Source organism: Sinohyriopsis cumingii, chromosome 5, assembly GCF_028554795.1.
Source record: "Sinohyriopsis cumingii isolate HCF-2022 chromosome 5, ASM2855479v2, whole genome shotgun sequence".
Taxonomy (NCBI): Eukaryota; Metazoa; Mollusca; class Bivalvia; order Unionida; family Unionidae; genus Sinohyriopsis; species Sinohyriopsis cumingii.
Window position 1 is genome coordinate 47,358,225 of NC_142965.1, and position 10,611 is coordinate 47,368,835.

Here is a 10,611-nt window from a genome sequence, read left to right on the forward strand (position 1 = left end):
ATGTGATAACTAACATTTGTTAACAAACCCCAACTGTCTTTTTCAGGGCCACCCAGCTCACTACAAAAGAGATATACTAATCCTGCTGGCCAAACAATTTGTGTTTCATATTTTGTGTATACATGTGTTTGTGTATGTTTGTTGTTGACAACTAAAACTTGAAACCCATTTTACCCATTTTCTCTTCTGTCTGATTCTATGTTTGTATGTGCGAGAGGTTATAGTAGTGTGTCTGTAAACACTTCCTAGCCTTGTGAGTAATACTATGTTTGTGTAAACGTATATGTATCAACACCCTTTTCGTTGGATTGGAGGGATGTGCGTTTGGGTTGTTGTTGTTGTTGTTGTTGTTATAGGGTTTCACGCCATTTTTCAGCACAAGATAGGCTATACATGGCGGCCAGTATTATTGGTGGAGGAAGAACCCGGGAAAACCCCGGAAAGAACCACCGACCCTCGAGAAGCTACAGGCAAGCTTTCTCACATATCTACATTGACCGAGTCCGAGACTCGAACCTACGCAGACAGAGGTGATATGGCAGGGATCCGCGACGGAGAGCGCTTTAGACCACTCGGCCACTCGGGGCCCCCGTTTGGGTTGTAGAGGTGTGTGTTTTGGAATGTGATCAAAATGCTGCGCTGTATAGTAAGGTGTGTATAGTAAGGTCTGTTTGGATTGTAATCAAAAAGAGGTTGATGGATAGTGGGGGTTGGTTGCTTGGATATTATTTCAAATATGTTGAATTATATGGGGTGTGTTGGGGTAGTAGAGGTTTGTGTTTTGCATTGTAAAGGTAGGTGTGTGTGTGTGTGTGTGTGTGTGTTGAATATTAACACTTTTGACCCCAAAGTGACATTACCATGTAAACCTATGAACTATTGTAATATAGGATTTCCGCCTGACCCCCAAGTAATATTTCCATGTAAATCGATTCCACGACTATTCTCATACTACATATAGTCGACGTTTAATTGGTTTATCGCGCTAATGATGTCGACGTCGATAAAAACTATTGGTAGAGTTACTATTTTTGGCTTGTTCATTTATAACTATTGAAAAGGATTTAGGATTGTATAAATTAGTTGTCACAAACGTAAGGAAAACAAGGATACGATTTGTTATATAAACATCTTCGCTAGCTAAAGTTCCGATGTGATAACCCTATCTACACCTTGGCGTATCGAGCAGATATTTATGTGTTTCGGTTCTGTGACGGTCATTGGATGTGGCGGCAAGCAACCGCATCAAATCAATATAAAACTTACAAGGTATCCTTTTTAGGGTAATTGCCTCCACAATTTTCGACCGATGTACAATGTACCACGCAATAGGGGGCTGTTTGACAATTTTTATTTTGTTGTTCAGAGAGATAGTGGACTTTCTTTTGTTCAGAAAACTGAATACAAAAAATTGATTAAAAAAAAGTTCTACATTTTATTTCATTCGCCTTTTTACATTATGTTCTATTGATTTTGGTTGACAAAAGTTTAAGTTTTGAGCAGATAATGACTTATAACGATATGAAACTTTGATTTTTGGTCCTGATTTAATAAATATTCTTTTTTTAACATCGGCTTTATTTCATGCAACACATATGCTATTCTTTGATTCTAATACATCATCTACATGTTTGCTTATGTTTTCTTAATTTTTTTTGTCATTGTGAGTAAATGCTGATTGAATCAGTCAAGAGAAATATTACCAATCTCTTCCTATCCTATTTTTGCAATCTTTTGTGGACGTTTTATTTTTTCAAAATGCACTTTTGATTTGTTCTTTTCATTTTCGATTGTGAAGATCTTGTCAAGGAGTAAAATAACATGACACTGATATAGTTTTGGTTTGGTCCATGATTTGCACCTGCAATGTATATGCAAATATAAGAACACTCACTTAAGGTGGATTTGAAAATTAAATATTTGTCTTTTTAGTACACCTTTACGTTATATTCTGGTAAATACGGGAGGTTCGTTCCTGAAGGTTGGTATATTTTGTCGTGCCACTGTAATGTTTCCCTTCTGTTTGTCTTCCACAAATTCAACGATTGTCAGAATAGTTTCAATTTCTTCACGTTTCTTGCGAACTCGTTTGCTTTGCGCATGCCTGCATGATGGTATATGGGCTTTCAATCCTCTTGCGTAGAGATACACTTTCCTGCATTTCGGATTCCCAGGGCAGGTCCACATAATTGGCATATTATGATTGACGTGTAGTTGAATACAGATTCGTTTATCTTATTCACACCGCTGTGCTAATGGAACTGCTGAAAAACATATACATGAACGTTATTTAGTGTAAAGAGTTGAACCTTATCCAAAGTTAATACACTCCAAGCTCAAAGAAAGTACACTTCGTATGTACTCTTTCTACCACATGAAGCGAATTGTATCGAAATTTGTGTGGTGTGGTGTGATGGGTAGTACATTCTAATGTACAACAAAATATTGTATACTAGTTACTAACGAAATACCATGAATATATGGCAGGACTCTGCAAGGTTCATAGCGCTGTTTGTTATTCCTTTCTTACTAACTTTACACATAGCAGTACACCTCTGGGCAGGTACCATGAGTTTTATAAGCACTACACCTCTTGGCAGGTACCCTCAGTCATATAGCAGTATACATCTGGGCAGGTACCCTCATTCATATTGCAGTGCACCAATGGGCAGGCACCCTCGGTCTTATAGCAGTGCACCTCTGGGCATGTGCCCTCAGTCATATTGCAGTGCACCTCTGGACATGTACCGTCAGTCCGATTGCAGTGTACCTCAGTACAGGTACCCTCGTTTCTATAGTAGTGCCTAACAAGCAGCATCTTCTTAGGAGACCTCTCAGATTACTGATAATGCACAACTCGTGTTCTTTGAGAAGTATCCACAGTTCACAAGCAATATACAGCTAGTATTCAGCGAGGAGCACTTTTCGTTCACTAGAGCAATTCTTAATCGTTGTTCACCAAGGAGCACTTCTAACTAGCAGTTCATGTTAGTCTCCTCGGAGGAATACTTCTAATTCAGTAGCAGCAGCGAACAACTATGTCTTTTAAATGAGCATCACTCTTATATCGATAACAGCAGTATACAACTTGGATCTTCCAACTATGAAAATTCAGATTCACTAGCAACGCAATTTTTGCATCGTTCAAGCGCACATCCTGTTTACTGGCAGAGCATAACTTGTGTTCTTTATGAAGCATTGTCTGTGCATTAGAAGAGCACAACTAGTGTTCTTTCTGAGTACTCCAAGTTCACAAAAGTGAACAAAGTACACAACTTTTTAATATCAGACGAAACTTCACAGATAATATATTTTAGTTAAATGTATTAATAGTATGTAATTATATATAATGCAATGAGCCAATGCGAAATATACTATTATGCAAGTAGAAATGAAACGCTGGTCACGGAAATATAGGTCTTTACAAATCTTACAAAAAGTGGCTGAATTCGGCCTTTTCCCTTGGTGATGAAAGAAATAACAACATAAAATGAATAGCTAATTATCGTCCCAGAGAAAAAATTTGTTTTGGCCGATAGAATATGTCTACTTCTAATTTTTACTTGAGTATATCATTTACGTACTGCTTAATTGATTTCTAACCGCGTCCTTGTTGCACGTGTATGTATCAAGAGTTATAATAAAATGAAAAGCAAATATAGTTTTTAATCAAGTCCTGGCAAAATCGATTTTTACTCAAAAGTTTCGAGTCGGTAATTATTGACAATATATGCAAAATTAGTAACGTCGGAGATCAGAAGATATTGATCGACTGAATGAAAAGAAACAAGTCCACCTGTATAGTGTTTGTTGTTTACACAGGCAACTTTGATCTGCAACTACCTGCGATGTTGAATGACGTAATAATTCATAACATTCCTAACATAAAAAGTGAGTTTCTTTTAACCGGCGTGTAATTCTAAATGATTAAAGAAATTAAAATATAATGTAAAAATGAAACTTCAAGAGATACAGGTTCTAAAAACATTTCACACGAAAGGCAAGTCATACCTCTAACATTTGGTAACGTTACTTAACTTGAAGAATAAATTCTAACTGTATGTGGTAAACAAATGAACACACAAAAAAGAAGAGTTAAATAAGATTAAATTCTCTATATGCATCCTTTAGTTGGAGAGAGAGAGAGAGAGAGAGAGAGAGAGAGAGAGAGAGAGAGAGAGAGAACAAAGTTAAAATTACTTAAGATTTGTACGTGTGATGTGGTTTTAAAGGCAGTTAATTTGTTGGGTTTAGCGCCATTTTCATCACATGATAGGCGATCCATGGTGACCAGTATATTTGGTAGAGGAAGATCCCGAGAAGACCCAACGAACTGCGGGAAGCTACTGGCAAGCTTTCTCACATACCCACATTGTTCTAGCCGAGACTCAAACTATGAGTTGAGATGTGTGATTGGTAAAGGTGAGCGCCTTGGATCACTCGGACATCGAAGGTCCCTTTTGTTGTTTGATTTTTATTAATCTAGTCGTATTGTCTGATATGGCATCTCACGTTTTGGTTCTCATTCTGAGAAACAATTACTGCTCTATATTATATCTTAATAATTATTTAAAATTTTATTTACCTATTTGATTTAATAAATATTAATCTGAAGATTAATTAGGTTTTAGTTCATTGTCTAATAAAAAAATTTGGAAGTAGCGTGGAAAGTGGCCATGTCAGGAAAATATAAAAACTATAAATGATCATGACATTTACATTACAGTTGTTTGCTATTAAAAAATCGCAGGGATTTTGTTCGTGGTAAAAATGTTAAACAATAAAGATTAAAAAGCCTGATCTCAGTATGTAGAAGATAAGGACTTTTTTTCTACTACATCACTTTTCAACTCTGGACGTGTATTTTTGTTTACTTTGCGAGTTGTTTATAAAATATAATCTATTGTTGATACTGTGCGTGGTATTTGAGTGTTTCTATAATCAGATAAATTGCATACCTTTGTGGAAAAATCCTTATAGTTTATATATACTATGCCAGGCTAAATATATAAAATCGAAGATAACATTATAATAATTATCATTTTCATCATACAACATTTTACAAAATTTAAATGTATGCGTGTCATAAGAGGAACTGATACTTGTCAATGAATGCGTCTCGTTCTTAAGCTGTATCGATACTTGTCAATATATGTGTCTTAAGAAAAATTGATACTTGTTAATATATGCATGCCTTTCTTAAGAGGGGTAGATACTTGTTCGAATGTCATAAGAGGAATTGATACTTGTCAGTGTATGCGCGTCTTTCTTAAGAGGGAACACTACTTTCTTAAAATTAAGGATATCAATATATAGCAATAAAGTTCAAACCAGATCATAAGATAATGTATTAATAGAATAAAGAATTATAAACGGTTCTTACAGGGCATTATTTCTTAAAAGCACCATATGTTAATGTTTTTTAAAAAAAATCTTCATTACAAGAATGAAAATGCTTGCAAAACTAGCATTTCAGAAGATATAAATTAGGAAAGAGATAAGTTAATTTCTTTAAAAAAAAAGAAGAAAGTATCCAGTTTCCTGGCAAAATGTAAAGGATTATTGAAATGAACGCTATTGTGGCATTATATTTTCCTATCCATATCCAATGGTTGTTTGTCATAACTGATACACCATTGTTTGCTTATCTTTAATGCAGTATTGTTGTTGTTCAAAACCAGATCTCTCACGTGACCGATATCTTCTCCATCTGTGTATCTTGCAAATGAGTTTCCATGTTGAATTAGACTAAGAAATAAATGTTTGAGATATAGTCCCTAATCGTTTTGCGCTGAAATGCGTTTATCCTGGCCTCCAGATTAAAGGATTAAGCTGACATGCCAGACAACATAATGATTCATGCCAAGTACGATGAGAATCTTTTAAGGGATTTTGGAAATTTACCAAAATTAAAAAATTAAGCCAACACTTGAGCAATGTTGACGACGAAGCCGGAAAAGGTGACCGCTGTCTCCTTTTCTGACTAATCTGGCCTCAAGAACATCAAAGATGTTTGCGTGCTTATCCACTTCGTCATCATAAGCAGGGAGTTCAGTTGGTAGAGCGTTGAACTCATAATCCATGGGTCTTGGTTTCGATACCCGGCTCGTGGATCAGCTGTGTCTGGTGTGTCCTTGGGAAAGGCACGTTGCTCTCATCTCCTCGGCATGATACAGCCAGTTGTGTGCTAAAAGTGCAGCTGAAAACCAACAAAAACACCACCACCCACCACGCCCCACAAAAAATCACGAGCCACCGTGAAGTCACACATAGGCAGTGTTGTGTCCGTAGCTTTGATTTCGTTTGGTGTTTCACGGTACAGTATCGTGCAGAGGCAATCGAAGTGAAGTGCCGTGCCCAGGGACGCGCCAAATTAATCGATCCAGATCAGATGTGATGGTGGGATTTTAATCCGCACAGTCTGTCGCTAATCCGGCAAGCTATCCATTGAGTCACTGCAACTCTCAGTGCGTAGTTGATATTTAGGGTCTGGACAGAAACATGTGTTGATTGCTTGATGATTATGTGATGATTGCTTGATGATTATGTAATGATTGCTGCTTTGAAGATTATGTGATAATTGCTTGATGATTATGTAATGATTGCTTGATGAGTATGTGATGACTGCTTGATGATTATGTAATGATTGCTTGGTGAGTTTGTGATGATTGCTTGATGATTATGTAATGATTGCTTGATGAGTATGCGATGATTGCTTGACGATTATGTAATGATTGGTTGATGATTATGTGATGATTACTTGATGATTATGTAATGATTGCTTTGATGATTATGTGATGATTGCTTGATGATTATGTAATGATTGTTTGATGATTATGTGATAATTGTTTGATGATTATGTAATGATTGCTTGAGGATTATGTGATGATTGCTTGATGATTATGTAGTGATTGCTTGATGATTATATAATGATTGCTTGACCTTGTAAACCTAACTTAAGAAATCTAAGCATCTCCACCTCAGTGTTTCCCCAGCCACAGAAATTGGCATAAGTTACCCTCATTCCCCCATTCATAAGTCTGGCAGCAAGCAAGATATCAATAAGTACAGACCAATATCTATCTTACCAACTCTGTCCAAACTACTTGAAATACATGTTCATACCCTATAAACTATAATTCATAATAAAACACTCCTGGGTCCCCATGATAGATAGATGCATTACTGCTTTAGATCAAAGAAATTAGTTGAATCCGTACAAGTTAATCTTCGAAAACGTTTTGACCTTGTTGATCATGATATTCTTATCAATAAACTAAACATTTATCAATGTAACAATTGAACGATATTTGGTTTACATAATATTTAACAATGAGAAAACAGTGTGTCAAAAGAAATGGCAGTTTTTCTAAAGAAGAACCAATTACATGTGGAGTACCACAGGGATCAACGTTAGGCCCACTTCTCTTTCTCATTTTCATAAATGATCTGGCACTGACAATAGGCAACCGTATTCCATCTACCGACTTATATGCAAATTATACCACACTATCAGATTCCAAGCAGTTAAAATCAGACCTAGAATTATGCCTTCAGATAGCATTACTTTGAATTGATTCTAAGTGTATGGAAAATGCCATGAAAGTAAACGCAGACAAGACTAAAATATTAATGATTACAACCAAATAAAAGAGAGCAAAATTGGAAAATAATAATTTGAATATTAAGTTGAATAAAATTTGCCTACAAATGGTTACACGTGACAAAATTATTGTTGTGATAGTTAAGAACAATTCGCAATGGAATGAACATATTTAAATCATATGTCATAAAGTCAATTCATGTCTGTGATTTTTTGGCAAGACAATGCCATATCTATCAGCTAAACATGTATTAATATATTACAAATGCTACATACAACCATACCTAGAATGCTATAATGTTATCAGGGGAAACACTTCTGACAAGAATATTCACAAATTATTCCACTTACAGAAAAAAGAGCTTGCAGACTCATCTTAGAAAATGCTGAAAACATCCCAAATGCAATGAATGATATTAAAATGTTAATAGTAAATCAACAAATATTTTTGAGAAAGGTTACGCTTATGCACAAAGCTTCAAAGATTATGGCCCCATTATATCCCAACGAATTATTTCATGCTAGAAAACAAGGCAACCCACCCAATTTTAGATCAATTTCAGTTAACCACCTTTCCATCCTAAAGCCAAATAAAGAACTCCCTCCTTAAGAATTGTTTCAATATTCAGGATCACTAATTTGGAACAGAATACCAAAGGAAATTAGAGAAAGTAAAATACAAATGCATTTAATTATAATCAACTTCAATGGATGAAAAGTGGAACCTGCTCGATTTGTCAAATACATGACAACTTAAATTATAAATTCACTAACCTTCGAGTTTGTTCACACTACTTTTGTATTGTATATACACAGTGTACCTAGTTGGATCATGTTCATTTAAATTTTCTGTTCATTATGTATAGATATAGCTTATTATCAATGGTGTGTATGTGTGTTATAGCTTATTATCAATGCTGTGTGTGTATAAAGACAACTTATTATCAATAATGTGTGTGTAAAGATATAGCTTATTATCAATGCTGTGTGCGTGTAAAGACAACTTATTATCAATGCTGTGTGTGTGTGTGTGTAAAGATATAGCTTATTATCAATGCTGTGTTTATGTAAAGACAACTTATTATCAATGCTCTGTGTGTGTGTGTGTGTGTGTGTGTGTGTAAAGATATAGCTTATTATCAATGCTGCGTGTGTTTGTGTTTGTGTGTAACTATGTACATGTACTATGAATGTAAATATACATGTAATAGAAGGCCACAAGGAGGATTAGTTCCATACAATGAATTGTGTTACCCTCATGAAATAAAGTCCTTCTTCTTCTTCTTCTTCTTCTTATTATTATTATTATTATTGAAAGCAATGCATTCCCTCTAAAAATCTTGTATCTGAAATGAGAACCTGTTCATTTGCTGTCCGATTTAATGAAAAGACATGCTTAGAATAGCTGCTAACAGCGATTCGTATATTTTATTATTCGAAAACTGTCATCCATTTCACTTCAAGTATATACGTTGAACACGTAAGTTAACCGCACTTATTTGACGTCACTCGACAACACTGAGATTGATGTTATGTGACATACGATACCTAGAAAGTGATGTCATGACGTACGAAAACTTCTTGTAGCGCGAGCAACAAGATAATCATTTTGGGTGTCTGGAAAGTGCTATTATATTCCCATGGCGACTTCGTCACCAATTACGTATGTTGCATCAAACGCACACCGGCCTAATTTTGTTCAATACAGTCATAACGAGAAGTTTCAGAAATGCAGAACAATGCTAAAAAAAAGCAAAAAGTACGTACTGAGATTGATGACATGTCAGCACAAACAAGTCTGTACAGTGTCACAGCTTGAGGCCACATCAACACTATATATATATATATATATATATATATATATATATATATATATATATATATATATATATATATATATATATATATATATATATATATGTTTGTTTGTTAGGAGAATTCAGTAGAACAAAAACATAGACTATGACCTGCAGGCGCATTATGTTACGGTAGATAATGATCTTTGATGTTTGCAGTTTGGCTCGACTTATAAGTGAGAATAAAAAGTAGAAGAAAAATATTTTTTTTATTAAAATAAGGGGGCAAAGTTGTTACATATTTAGGAGCTACAGAAGATTGTGTACCAAATGAGGATGTAGCTTGAAATAGCTTGAAATACTTCTCATATTCAGTATTTATCGATACGCAAACTTGTAATAAAAATTAAAACTGAAAAAGTGCTATGTTATTGTCTGGAATAAATAATAAGAATATTTTTTAAAAATCTTTAAAACGTTGTTCCCCCCACCCCGTATGTGTGTGTGTGTGTGTGTGTGTGTGTGTGTGTGTGTGTGTGTGTGTGTGTGTGTGTGTGTATGTAATCACATGCACAAACATACCTGGTTTGCAATCAGAACCAAGTGAAGGCAATCGTGGACACACTTCACTTACAAACCACTTTATATAAGCTAACCCAGATCCAACCAATGTTGCCGTCTTTTGTAGTTACAAACGCAATACATTGCCCGTCTCCGGTTCTTACAATAATATTCTCTCCTAATCATATAATCAATTACTACTTTCGCAAATATTTGCCAAGTGGAAAGTGTTTCAGGCCAGCTTTGGGCAAGTCAACACATTTGTTCTTTATTGAAAGGACAAACGAACCAAGCTGATAAACGTTTGATGGTTCTTACTTTCGGTCTGATAAACCAGCTAAGTTTAGGTGCCAGGGTGAACTGATTAGATGAATGAGCTATGAGCAGGGGTCACTATTAGCACTTCTTGAAGAAAAAGAAATAATACATGGGCATCTGTTTGATATTTCACGCCGCAAGATTCAAACTATTTTGTGCTAAACCAGTCTACAGCGCCATAGCAGTTACTTCATATTCATTGAGATAGCCTTTTTCTTCATTCTTTCTTGTAAGTAGGTTGCTATTCGTTTATATAGGATTCATTCACATGTAAGGTTGGTTGGATTAGTTGCGTGGGTGGGGCAATGAACAAACGAAGGACACGCTCGGACA

At 35.4% G+C, this 10,611-nt stretch overlaps 1 long non-coding RNA gene across 1 annotated transcript; it reads right to left on the reverse strand.

The window, feature by feature from the left end:
• Positions 1–1,421: 1,421 nt before the first annotated feature.
• On the reverse strand, positions 1,422–10,097 carry LOC149799098 (uncharacterized). The gene is made up of 2 exons (XR_016420870.1): positions 9,982–10,097; positions 1,422–2,264 (listed from the first exon to the last, which is right to left on the reverse strand). It is a non-coding gene; the product is annotated as an uncharacterized LOC149799098 (long non-coding RNA).
• Between the last annotated feature and the right edge of the window lie 514 nt (positions 10,098–10,611).